This window comes from Boleophthalmus pectinirostris, unplaced genomic scaffold (genome assembly GCF_026225935.1).
Source record: "Boleophthalmus pectinirostris isolate CB_2022bp ecotype Guang Dong unplaced genomic scaffold, ASM2622593v1 HiC_scaffold_16, whole genome shotgun sequence".
Lineage (NCBI taxonomy): Eukaryota > Metazoa > Chordata > Actinopteri > Gobiiformes > Gobiidae > Boleophthalmus > Boleophthalmus pectinirostris.
This window is the reverse complement of record NW_026571095.1, coordinates 35,644,514-35,658,784: the sequence shown is the minus strand read 5'-3', so window position 1 is coordinate 35,658,784 and position 14,271 is coordinate 35,644,514.

Sequence of the window (14,271 nt, the reverse complement as noted above, 5' to 3'; positions counted from 1 at the left end):
GTAGTATCGCGTGTACTGCAGAGGTATTTTGTGTGTAGTGTGATGGGAAGGCTGAACGTTATCAGAGGCGGTGCATTTTTGAGTAATGTTGCAATTTAACGGTGCGTGCGGTGCATTCCTCAGAGTTTTTAAGGAGAGAGACGTGCTGGTTTAGTTTGATTTTGATATTTTGTAGCCAGTGTCGGGAAGTTTACTTTTAAAATATAATCCCCTACAGATTACACACACCAAAATGTAGTTTGTAACGTAATCCATTAAGTTACTTAAAGTGAGTAATGTAATCTGAATACTCTGGATTATTTGATATTGTCATGCTTTTTAGTTTAGTTCTGGTTTTAGTCCTGGTTTAGTCCTGCTTTAGTCCTGCTTTAGTCCTGCTTTAGTCCTGGTTTAGACCTGGTTTTAATCCTGGTTCAGTCCTGGTTCAGTCCTGGTTTAGTCTTGGTTTAGTCCTGGTTTAGACCTGGTTAAGACCTGGTTTAGTCCTGGTTTTAGCTCTTGTTTAGACCTGGTTTAGTTCTGGTTTAGTCCTGGTTTAGTCCTGGTTAGTTCTGGTTTAGTCCTGGTTTAGTCCTGGTTCAGTCCTGGTTCAGTCTTGGTTTAGTCCATATACGGCGCAAAAGTTCAGCGTCTTCACAGTTCTTTAGAAACAAATCATCAATAAATAACACATTACAGTGTTAAAGTCTCTTGTCCAACAGTGGTGTACACTGTGTTACCATGGTAACAGCTGAACATTCAATCATACACACACAGGTATAACATCCCCAGAGCGATGTCACTGCAGACAATCAATGTTGCACTTTGAGTATTTTAATTCAGTGTAGAAACTTTTTAAAATAAAGTCTGGGCATGTTAATGTGTTAATTTTGTGTTAACTAATAAATTCATTATTGTCAACAATTATTTTTCGCCCCTTAACACAGATATTATTTATCAAGGATGTTTATTTTGTCTTCTTATGTACTTTAACTTGTTGTGTTCTTTTTAAACAGTCAACAGCCGAAACATGTGAACAAAGTAAATACATTTTACTGTATCGTCTTTAAAAAGAACCCAAGAAGTGAATGCAGTTGGTCCCGGTCCAGCAAAAGTAAACAAGATCAAAAACTTAAGTTAATTCATCTGATATAAAAATGTATTCAACAGATACATATGTACTCTAGTTTATGAAACTGTTGACCTTTTTTCTGGACCATTTTTGGTTCTAGAGTTCCATATGTTTTAAACAGACCATGTATGAAACATGGAACAAAAATTATTTCCCAAATTTCAAAGACCCAAAAATCATGTAAATAAATGGATGTATTTCATCATATCTTGTGTTATTCCATCTTTGAACTGTTGATGAAGGGACATGATTTAAAAAAAAAAAAAAAAAAGTATTTAAAATGATAAAAATGTTCTTGGAAGGACTGACATATTTTATAGAAATAGTTTCTTTCATTTTGAAGTAATATTAAAGTTTTCAGAAGAAAAATGCGACAAATGATGCAAAATCCTGCACCTTCTACTTGTTTGTACAATTTTCCCTCCGTTACTTTTCCCTCCGTTACTATGACGTTTCTTAATAAAAAATCTCATGAGTCAAAAAGTAAGAGGTAAGAAGTAGCAAACAGAACAGAGTCAGGGTTTTCAGGAGCTTGAGTGTGTGTCTTTACAGGTCGACAATCTGGCAAAGACTGAGGGAGCAGAGGGAGTATATATAGACTGGGCCTGGGCTGATTACTGAATGAGGAGCAGCTGTAGGGAAAGGAGGGAGGTGGCAAAAGGAGGACCGGAACAGACTGAGAAATGGAACTGGACTGGGGAAAAAAGTAAACAAAAGGCAGAACTGTGACAGAACCCCCCTCTCAAGGGACGGCTCCTGACGTCCCAAAACCGAAAGGCCGACCACGGGAGGGAGGAGGGGGCCTGGAGGAGGGTCAGATGTCCTCCGAAGGGTCAGAGAACCCAGATGGATCACCTAGGGTAGCAGAAAAAATTGCATGAGCGCTTTTAAGAGCCCTTTGAAGGTTGTTCAGGATGTTTCTCATGGAAAGTCTTAATGAGAAGAGGGTCCAAGATAAAGCTGGCAGGCACCCATGAACGCTCTTCTGGCCCATAGCCTTCCCAGTCGACCAGGTATTGAAGACCTCGACCACGACGTCTGGAGCGCAGGAGGCGACGCACTGTATACGCAGGTTCCCCATCAATCAGGCGTGTCGGAGGTGGTGGCGGCAAAACAGGAGCAAGAGGGCTCTCACAGACTGGCTTCAACTTAGAGACATGAAATGTCGGATTTATTCGCATGGCTCTGGGCAACTTGAGACGTGCAGCCACAGGGTTGACCATCTTCTCTATTTCAAAGGGGCCAATGAATCGTGGTGCCAGTTTCTTTGAATCAACCCGGAGAGGAAGATCCTTGGTGGAGAGCCAAACCATGTGACCACTCTGGTAAGCAGGAGCCTTAGATCGCCGGCGGTTAGCTGCAGCAGAATAGCGCTGTGCTGTGTGAAGAAGGGCAGTCCGAGCCTGTCTCCAGGTTCTGTAGCAGCGCTTGATAAAGGCTTGGACAGAAGGACATGACGCCTCTTTCTCCTGGGATTGAAACAAGGGTGGCTGGTACCCATAAGCACATTGAAATGGGGAAAACCAGTGGCAGAGCTTTTTAGTGTGTTGTGGGAGTACTCAACCCATAGTAGCTGCTGGGACCAGGAGGACGGATTCCTGGAGGCCATACACCGCAGCACTGTCTCCATCTGCTGGTTGATTCTCTCAGTCTGGCCGTTGGACTGAGGATGGTAGCCTGATGAAAGGCTAACGGTGGCTCCTAGGAGTAAACAGAACTCACGCCAGAAGATGGAGGTGAACTGTGGACCCCGATCTGTGACTATGTCAGTGGGGAGTCCGTGTAGCCGAAAAACATGCTGCAACATGAGTTCAGCTGTCTCTTTGGCAGAAGGGAGTTTGGCCAGTGGAATGAAATGGGCCATTTTACTAAAGCGATCGACTACAGTCAGGATGGTGGTGTGTCCGCTGGAAACCGGTAAGCCAGAGACGAAGTCCAGGGATATATGGGACCAAGGCCGGTGGGGAACAGGTAAGGGAAGAAGATGGCCGGCAGGTGCTTGGTGCATTGACTTTGACTGATTGCAAACCTGACATGCATTTACAAAGTCTCTGGTGTCCTCATCCAAGGTACCCCACCAGAACCTTTGTAGCAGGACCTCCTTAGTTCGTTGGATTCCAGGGTGACAGGTCAGCTTAGAGCTGTGAGCCCACTGCAGAACATCTGATCTGAGGTGCTGTGGAACAAACAGGAGATTATTAGGGCAGGTGCTGGGGCCGGGATTGTTCTCCAAAGCGGCCTTCACTCGTTCCTCCACTTCCCAGGTGAGAGTGGCAACCATGTGAGAGCTGGAAAGAATAGTATCAGGTTCAGCAGAGTGGTCATCAGAAGTGCAGAATTGGCGGGACAAGGAATCAGGCTTTGCATTACGTGATCCAGGACGGTAGGAAAGGGTAAAGTTGAATCTGGTCAGAAACAATGCCCACCTAGCCTGTCGGGAGTTGAGGCGCTTTGCCGACTGAAGGTATTCCAGATTCTTGTGATCGGTCCAGACCAGGAATGGCACCTTGCAACCTTCAAGCCAGTGTCTCCATTCTTCCAAAGCTAATTTCACCGCCAGCAGCTCACGATTACCGATATCATAATTCCTTTCAGCAGGTGCCAGACGACGGGAAAAGAAGGCGCATGGGTGTAGCTTGCAATCGTCAGATGCCCTTTGAGACAAGACAGCCCCTACTCCCACATCTGAGGCATCAACTTCAACCACAAACTGTCTTTCAGGATCTGGCACTCTGAGAATAGGAGCTGTGGTGAACAGTTTTTTAGAGAGTCCTGAAGGCCGCATCTGCTTCTGGAGACCACTTATACGGAACTTTGGATGAGGTGAGAGCTGTGAGTGGGGCAGCTACAGAACTGTAACCCCGGATGAACCGCCTGTAAAAGTTTGCAAACCCAAGGAAGCGCTGCAACATCTTGCGGGACTCAGGAACAGGCCAGGAGGTAACGGCTTCCACCTTGGTAGGGTCCATAGATATACTTCCCTGACCAATGATATACCCAAGAAAGGTGACGGATGAGGAGTGGAACTCACATTTCTCTGCCTTAACGAAGAGTGAGTTAGACAGGAGACGTTGCAGAACAGTCTGAACATGATGGACATGTTCTTCTCTGGACTTGGAGAAAATCAGGATGTCGTCAAGATAAACAAAAACATATTTGTTTAACATGTCACGGAGGACATCGTTAACCAGAGCCTGGAACACAGCAGGGGCATTGGTAAGACCGAATGGCATGACAAGGTACTCGTAATGACCTGTGGGCGTGTTAAAGGCGGTCTTCCACTCATCACCTTCACGGATCCTGACGAGATGGTAAGCATTGCGCAAGTCGAGTTTAGTGAAAATAACCGCATCCTGCAGGAGTTCAAAAGCTGAAGAAATAAGTGGCAGAGGATAGCGATTCTTGATTGTAATATTGTTTAGTCCTCTATAGTCAATGCAAGGTCTAAGTGTCTTGTCTTTCTTGTCAACAAAGAAAAAACCCGCACCAGCGGGAGACGAAGAGGGACGGATGATTCCTGCAGCCAATGACTCGTTGACATACTTCTCCATAGCCTCTCTTTCAGGTCCAGAGAGGGAGTAAATGCGACCACGTGGAGGAGAAGTTCCAGGCAGAAGGTCAATGGCACAGTCGTAAGGACGATGTGGGGGAAGTGATGTTGCCTTGGTCTTGCTGAAAACCTCTCTGAGGTCATGGTACTCTTCAGGAACACCGGTTAAATCTGGGAGAGAATGAGTGTTGTCATTAGCTAGCAATACTGGAATGGCTTCCTTAAGACAGATCTGATGGCAAGAAGGACTCCATCCAGAAATAGAACCAGAAGACCAATCGATTTGGGGGTTGTGACGGAGAAGCCAAGGGAAGCCGAGGATTACGGGGTGCTGTGGAGTCTTCAGGATGTGAAATTGGATTGTCTCATGGTGATTCCCAGCCATTAGCAGGTGAACAGGAACAGTGCGATGTGTTATGGGACCCAAAAGTCTGCCATCCAGAGCTTTAGCAGGTACAGGTGCTGGGAGAGGAAGAAGATTTATCTTTAACTGTTGTGCCAGGTTCTCATCTATAAGGCAAATGTCAGATCCTGAGTCGATTAGAGTGGACACTGTGTGAGTTCCATTCTCAAGCAATAGACGGGCATGAAACTGGGGGCGTTTGACAGGGGAAGGAGTTGAGGATAGACTTGTCAGTACTCCCTTCTTCACAGATGAGCGTTTCACTGGGCAACTGGAAACAACATGGCCAGGTTTTCCACAGTAGAGACAAAGATTCTCCTGTCGGCGGCGATGTCGCTCCTCAGGAGAAAGACTGGTTCTGCCCACCTGCATGGGCTCTGGGCCTCCACTTTGAGGAGCTGGGGTGTGACTAAAAGAATGGGTATCTAAAAGGGAACGTGGACGTGAAATCGACAGTTGTTCTAAAGCTTTCAGCTTTTTCTCTTGTCGCCGAACTTGGATTCGACGATCCAACTTGGTTGCCAGCTCAATCAAGTTGTCAAGGTCAGAGGGGAGATCGTATGAAACCAGCTCATCCTTAATGTAGTCATTCAGACCCAAGAGAAAGGCATCAGTTTGAGCTGCGATGTTCCACTGGCTTTGAAGGGCCCGTGTCCGAAATTCAATAGAATAGTCAGCAACAGTGCGGGCTCCCTGTCGCAATCCCATTAGACCGCCAGCTGCATCAGGTCCCGATGACATAGCCCCAAACACTTTACGGAGTTCCCTAGCAAATGCCTCAAACGAAGTGCAGGCAACTGTCTGACGCTCCCACTCAGCAGTCCCCCACAGCCTAGCTCTTTCAGTAAGGTGATTAATGGCAAATGCCACCTTGGCTTTCTCTGTTGAGAATGTGTGTGGTTGTAAAGCAAAGAGAATGGAGCAGTTGGTCAAAAATGGATTGCACCCTTCAGGGTCCCCCCCATAACGTTCAGGTGTGCCTACTCTTGGTTCAGAAACTGGTCCAGGTGCGATCAGTTCAACTGAAGGTTGCGGGGCAGGGTTGGGAGGAGTGGGAGTAACTGCAGAGACTAGCTGGGTGACAGTGACTGCCAGCTGCTGGATCTGAGCTGTCAACGTGGCAATGTTTTGTTTGTTAGCTGCAGCTGACTGACGAGTTGCATTAGCAGCACAAGCTAACTCAGCCTGATATTGCTGCAGGCTTTCTTCAAGTTTGGCAAGCCTCTCCATAGGGATTTCCTCGTGTGCTGAGTCCATACTGGCCAGATTGTACTATCACGCAGGTAATTTGGACTCAAGTGCAACACAAGTATACAGGCAAACAAAGTCTTAGGTAATAACAGAAAGTGTCCTCAACAGGTAATGTTTAATGGTAACACAGGCTGAAAATATAACAGAGGAATATATGATGAAAAATGTGAACAGAAATATCCTCCAAGACTGGGAAGTACACAAGTAAGAAATGACTGGGAGTGAACTCAGGAACAGGGACAACAGGGAAACACAGAATTGCAGATGTAGCAAACAGAACAGAGTCAGGGTTTTCAGGAGCTTGAGTGTGTGTCTTTACAGGTTGACAATCTGGCAAAGACTGAGTGAGCAGAGGGAGTATATATAGACTGGGCCTGGGCTGATTACTGAATGAGGAGCAGCTGTAGGGAAAGGAGGGAGGTGGCAAAAGGAGGACCGGAACAGACTGAGAAATGGGACTGGACTGGGGAAAAAAAGTAAACAAAAGGCAGAACTGTGACAAAAAGTTGTAACTTGCTCCTGGATTAAGGTGCAGCAGAACAGCAGCTCGATGGGATCTTCTCTTCGTTTAATTTGTAGCCAGAAATTTCTCCTGACAGGATTTTTTTGTGGACATGTTCAGGGAATTAATTTCAGCAAAGGTTTTTTAGTTTTACTGTTTGTTCACCCAACCACAGAACAACTCTTTGGCAAGTCCAACACCAACAACAACGGTCACTAAGACAGAACTTTTTGACTTACTTTTTTTCACACACACACACACGCATGCACGCACGCACGCGCACGCACACGCACACGCACACGCACACACATATATATTTCTTCAATGTATTCAAACACACACAAACACATAAAAACAGAAAGAGAACAGCGGTGGTGCAGGTGATTCCACAGGAGAGCAGACGGAAGAAATCAAAACAACTCTCTGAGGATCATTTTCCTCGTAAAAGTGACGCAAACAACTCGCTCTGTGTGACGTGGGTCTGGTTGTGTTTAGTAACTTTTATTGGAAATGTAAAAGAAAATGTCGTAAATCTGTTGCATAAACAGCATTTCTTTGATACAGCAGCAGGACACGAGTCTGTAAAGTCCAGGTTTATTCTTCTTCCTGTTTAGAATCTCACTCAAATAAAGAACCAGTTTCAGTGCAGTTTGTCAGTTCCTAGAATTTGACTTAATGAAGTGAATTCAAAAGTAAAATGTATGTGCAAAAAAACTATTAAATAATAATAGGGTCTGGTCAAGTGGTAACGGAGGGAAACAGGGTCAGATTTTTGACATTCAAATGTCTCTTATTCAGAAACTAGAGGGACTATTGAAATAAGTAAAGTATCAGAATGTAGGAAAGAGTTAACACTCCAACAGGGTCAAGTTAAACCTGTGAGATTCTTTCAAGTTCAAGACAAAAAATTTAAAAACTCATGTCGGTAACGGAGGGAATGAAATATGCAGCACTTTTTGGGCAATAAATCCAAACAGTGATAACTCTTGGTTCTCACTTACATATCCTTAACAAACTGGTTTGAATATTTGCTTCATATAGTTTTCTACCATATGGTACAAGATTAGGATGAAAAACCTCTTACTTTTTGACTCATGAGATTTTTTATTAAGAAAGTTCATGGTAACAGAGGGAAAAGTAACGGAGGGAAAATTGTACAAACAAGTAGAAGGTGCAGGATTTTACATCATTTGTCACTTTTTTCTTCTGAAAACTTTAATATTACTTCAAAATGAAAAACAACTATTTCTATAAAATATGTCAGTCCTTCCAAGAACATTTTTATCATTTTAAATACTTTTTTTTTTTTTTTTAAATCATGTCCCTTCATCAACAGTTCAAAGATGGAATAACACAAGATATGATGAAATACATCCATTTATTTACATGATTTTTGGGTCTTTGAAATTTGGGAAATAATTTTTGTTTCCATGTTTCATTACATGGTCTGTTTAAAACATATGGAACTTTAGAACCAAAAATGGTCCAGAAAAAAGGTCAGCAGTTTCATAAACTAGAGTACATATGTATCTGTTCAATACATTTTTATATCAGATGAATTAACTTGAGTTTTTGGTCTTGTTGTTTACTTCTGTTTGTCCGGGTTCATTTGTATCTTTCAGGTGAAGGAGCGGCACATTGTTCATGTACTGAGTCGTTGTATTGATCTGGTGTATTTTTTGTTATGATCTACACCTGGAGTTCTGAATGAATTACATTTATTGACCCTAATGTGCATTAAAGTTAATTCATCATGATTAATCACAGGATCATGCGATTAATGCGATTCAGATTTTTTTTATTTTCACCCGGCCCTGTTTGAAACACACTGAAAGAATGATTTCAGAATGACTTACTGAGTCACATAAACATGTCAGAATCCACTGGTGGGAAACACATGTGTCAGAGGAGGCCCACAGGAGGCCGCACGGAGAACTCAGACCCAGACCCGGACCCAGACCCAGACCCAGACCCGGACCCAGGGGACGAGGCCCTGACGAGAAATGAGCTGGTCCGGAGTACAGCTGAACTCTGTAACGTTCCTCTGACTGTGGGAATAAAGCTCCTCTGTGTTTTTAAACGGCCCGTACGACTCTGAACCGACTCCTGTGAGATTTAAGACGTGTTAGAAAGACGTACAGAGTTGATCAATTTACTTTTAAAATGTATTCGCCTACAGATTACAGATCTGTCCTTAAACGGATTAAAAATATTATTGATAAAGAAATGATTTTTATATGAGAATCACTGCTGCTTTAAATAATGTTCATCTACTGTTAGAGTCATAATTTAACCAGGACTAAACCAGAACTGAACCAGGACTAAACCAGGTCTAAACAGGACTGAACCAAGACTAAACCAGACTAAACCAGGACTAAACCAGAAACTGAACCAGGACTAAACCAGAACTAAACCAGAACTGAACCAGGACTAAACCAGGTCTAAACCAGGACTGAACCAAGACTAAACCAGGACTGAACCAGAACTGAACCAGGTCTAAACCAGGACTAAACCAGAACTGAACCAGGACTAAACCAGAACTAAACCAGAACTGAACCAGGACTAAACCAGGTCTAAACCAGAACTGAACCAGGACTAAACCAGGACTGAACCAGAACTGAACCAGGACTAAACCAGGACTGAACCAGGACTAAACCAGGTCTAAACCAGGACTGAACCAAGACTAAACCAGGTCTAAACCAGGACTAAACCAGAACTAAACCAGGACTAAACCAGGTCTAAACCAGGACTAAACCAGGTTCTAAACCAGGACTGAAACCAAGGACTAAACCAGGACTAAACCAGGACTAAACCAGGTCTAAACCAGGACTAAACCAGGACTAAACCAGGTCTAAACCATGACTAAAACCAGAACTAAAACCAGGACTAAACCAGGTCTAAACCAGGACTAAACCAGGACTGAACCAAGACTAAACCAGGACTGAACCAGAACTGAACCAGGTCTAAACCAGGACTGAACCAGGACTAAACCATGACTAAACCAGAACTAAACCAGGACTAAACCAGGTCTAAACCAGGACTAAACCAGAACTGAACCAGGACTAAACCAGGACTAAACCAGAACTGAACCAGGACTAAACCAGGTCTAAACCAGAACTAAACCAGGACTAAACCAGGTCTAAACCAGGACTAAACCAGGACTAAACCAGAACTGAACAGGACTAAACCAGGTCTAAACCAGGTCTAAAACAGGACTGAATCAGGACTAAACCAGGACTAAACCAGGACTAAACCAGGACTGAACCAGGACTAAACCAGGTCTAAACCAGACTGAACCAAGAACTAAACCAGGACTAAACCAGAACTGAACCAGGTCTAAACCAGGACTAAACCAGAACTGGACTAAACCAGGACTAACCAGAACTGAACCAGGACTAAACTAAACCAGGACTGAACCAGACTAAACCAGGACTAAACCAGACTAAACCAGGACTAAACCAGGTCTAAACCAGGACTGAATCAGGACTAAACCAGGTCTAAACCAGGACTGAACCAGGACTAAACCAGGTCTAAACCACTGACTAAACCAGGTCTAAACCAGGACTAAACCAGGACTAAACCAGGTCTAAACCAGGACTAAACCAGGACTAAACCAGAACTGAACCAGGACTAAACCAGGACTAAACCAGAACTAAACCAGGACTAAACCAGGTCTAAACCAGGACTAAACCAGGTCTAAACCAGGACTAAACCAGAACTGAACCAGGACTAAACCAGGACTAAACCAGAACTGAACCAGGACTAAACCAGGTCTAAACCAGGACTGAACCAAGACTAAACCAGGACTAAACCAGAACTGAACCAGGTCTAAACCAGGACTAAACCAGAACTGAACCAGGACTGAATCAGGACTAAACCAGGTCTAAACCAGGACTGAACCAGGACTAAACCAGGTCTAAACCATGACTAAACCAGAACTAAACCAGGTCTAAACCAGGACTAAACCAGGACTAAACCAGAACTGAACCAGGACTAAACCAGGACTAAACCAGAACTGAACCAGGACTAAACCAGGTCTAAACCAGAACTAAACCAGGACTAAACCAGGTCTAAACCAGGACTAAACCAGGTCTAAACCAGGACTAAACCAGAACTGAACCAGGACTAAACCAGGCTAAACAGGAACTAAACCAGGACTAAACCAGGACTAAACCAGGTCTAAACCAGGACTAAACCAGGACTAAACCAGAACTAAACCAGGACTAAACCAGGTAAACCAGACTAAACCAGGACTAAACAGGACTAAACCAGAACTGAACCAGACTAAACCAGAACTGAACCAGGACTAAACCAGGTCTAAACCAGACTAAACCAGGAAACCAGGTCTAAACCAGGACTAAACCAGGTCTAAACCAGGACTAAACCAGAACTGAACCAGAACTGAACCAGGACTAAACCAGGTCTAAACCAGGTCTAAAACAGGACTGAATACAAACCAGGACTGAACCAGGACTAAACCAGGACTAAACCAGGACTAAACCAGGTCTAAACCAGGACTAAACCAGGACTAAACCAGAACTGAACCAGGACTAAACCAGGACTAAACCAGAACTGAACCAGGACTAAACCAGGACTAAACCAGAACTGAACCAGGACTAAACCAGGTCTAAACCAGAACTAAACCAGGACTAAACCAGGTCTAAACCAGGACTAAACCAGGTCTAAACCAGGACTAAACCAGAACTGAACCAGGACTAAACCAGGACTAAACCAGACTGAACCAGGACTAAAACCAGGTCTAAACCAGGTCTAAACAGACTGAACCAGGACTAAACCAGGACTAAACCAGGACTAAACCAGAACTGAACCAGGACTAAACCAGGTCTAAACCAGAACTGAACCAGGACTAATCCAGGTCTAAACCAGGTCTAAACCAGGTCTAAACCAGGACTGTGTTTGAGTCTATTTGGAGAAAAACACATTTAGAAAAGATCTTCTGTCTGTAAAACCACATGATGTTTTGAGGTTGTTTTTTGTTTTGTTTTGTTTTTTTTAATGCCACAACAGGGAATTAATTAAAGTCAGTTGTGTTTTCACGTTTTTATGAGAACATTTTACTTCTTCCAGATCTTTTAAAAGGAAAAAGAAGATTGAGCTCAGATGTTGTTCGATTTCTGAATGAATCCTCCTCTGCGTGTGTCACTTAAATATAGTAAAGTTTCGTCACAGGATTTTCTCTGGTAAATAAAAAAAAACGGTGATTCAGATTGGTGTTTTTTTTTTTGTGGCTGACGGATCCTCGCGCTTCCTCGTGCGTTTGGAGTTTACCGTGTTCCTCTTTTTCTGGAGAAACGTGGAGGCGTTTCCGTTTCTCTGTGATTCAAGCCGTGACTGACAGATGTGTTAGATTTAAGCGTCTGAACAATAAATCTGAAGCTCGTGTGACGTTTGCGTTTGTGTCGCTGATCACGTCGGTCATGCACAGTCATGGCCAGAACACGCAGCTGCTGTGACGCAGAGACAGTGTGCAGATCGTACGGATGATAATATCCAGTGTAGGGAGTAAGGTGTTAAAAAAGAAATAAATGATTGTAACGTGTTGCTTTTTGCTGTAACGCAGTAATGTGACGTTACAGGGAAAAAATGTTAATATTTTACTCGGTACAACTGTGAGTAACGCGCATCACAATACTTTTTTAACCTGGATTGAAACGGTGGCTAAAAGGACTGCGATATCAACAGCGATGAAACGCCGGAGACTCGCCCGCGTAGACCGTCAGGTGACCGCGAGCGAAAAGACCAGCGCAGAACTCCACGCTCCACGAGGCGAAACGCAGCTGACGCACGATTGAGCTTCACAGATCCATGGACTCAGGGTTCTCTCAGGGGCGGAACTAGATTCCAAGTTCTAGTCCAAGATTAGTCAGTGAGTGTGTTTACATGCACATCAATAACCCGGTTATGATCGGCTTTTTTGAGTATCCCGGTTTCTTCATGGTGCATGTAGACGCAGTAACCCGGTTTCAGTATCCCGGTTATTAGAAACCAGGTTACTGTAGCTGGTTTATTCCGATAGTAACCGGGACACTTGTGGCATGTATACACAGTACCCCGGTTACTGCAACATAAAGTTGAGTCGCATGCGTCCAAAAGACACTTTCCAGCCTCTCACCACAACAGTAGCGACATAAATAAATTGACCAACATAAATAAAGTGACCAAACAAGTGAAATGACCTGCACATGTACAATCTGCACTCGTGTGACGCTGAAAACTAAAACATGAACTATCACCTGTACAACTACTGCTAATTTTCATCTTCTCTCTCTTTCTCCATCTGTTCCTCTTCCCTCTTTCCTTGTCTCTCTCTCTCTCTCCTGTTTACCGTTTTCACTCTTCATCCTCACTTCTTACTCTCCTCTCTTTCTCTCTCCTCTCCACTCTTTTCTCTTCTCTTCTTTTTTCTCTTCTCTCCTCTCTTCTCTCTCTCCCTCTCTTCTCTCCTCTCTCCTCTCTCTGTTCTCTCTCTCCCTCTCTTCTCTTCTCTCTTCTCTTCTCTCTCTCCTGTCTTCTCTCCTCTCCTCTCTCTCTTCTCTTCTCTCTCCTCTCTTCTGTCTCTCCTCTCCTCTCCTCTCTTCTCTTCTCTCTCTCCTCTTCTCTCTCCTCTCTCTCCTCTCCACTCTTTTCTCTTCTCTTCTTTTTTCTCTTCTCTCCTCTCTTCTCTCTCTCCCTCTCTTCTCTTCTCTCTTCTCTCTCTCTCTCTCTCTCCTCTCTCTTCTCTCTCCTCTCTTCTGTCTCTCCTCTCCTCTCTCTCCTCTCTCCTCTTCTCTCTCCTCTCCACTCTTTTCTCTTCTCTTCTTTTTTCTCTCCTCTCCTCTCCTCTTTCTCTTCTCTCTCTTCTCTTCTCTCTTCTCTCCTCTTTCTCCTCTCTCCTCTCTTCTTTCTCATACTCTCTCCTTCTTCCCTCTCCTTCTCTCCAATCTCTCCTTCTCTCTCCCCCTCCCCTCTCTCTTTCTCCCTTCCTCCCTCTATCCCCTCATCCCCCTGTCTCTCTCTCTCTCTCTCTTGCTCTCCCTTCCTTCCTTTCCTCCCTCTCTCCACCTGCATCTCCTTCCCCTTCTCTCTCTCTCTCCTCTCTCTCTCTCTCTCTTTCTCTCTTTTCTTTCTTTCTTTCTTTCTGTTTCTTGTACATTCCTGTCGGTTCTGCTCTGATTCCTCGGAGCTTTTAGTCCGATCATGAACGACTCACAGTCTCACATTCCAACAACAAACCCCCACTGAGCCAGATGCCCTCCCGTCCTCCTGGACCCTCTACTGTGTAACTGAGGTCCTGGTTTAGTCCTGGTTTCGGTCTTGTTTAGTCCTGGTTTAGACCTGGTTTAGACCTGGTTTAGTTCTGGTTTAGTCCTTGTTCAGTCCTGGTTCAGACCTGGTTTAGTCCTGATTTAGTTCTTGTTTATTCCTGGTTTAGTCCTGGTTTAGTTTTGGTTTAG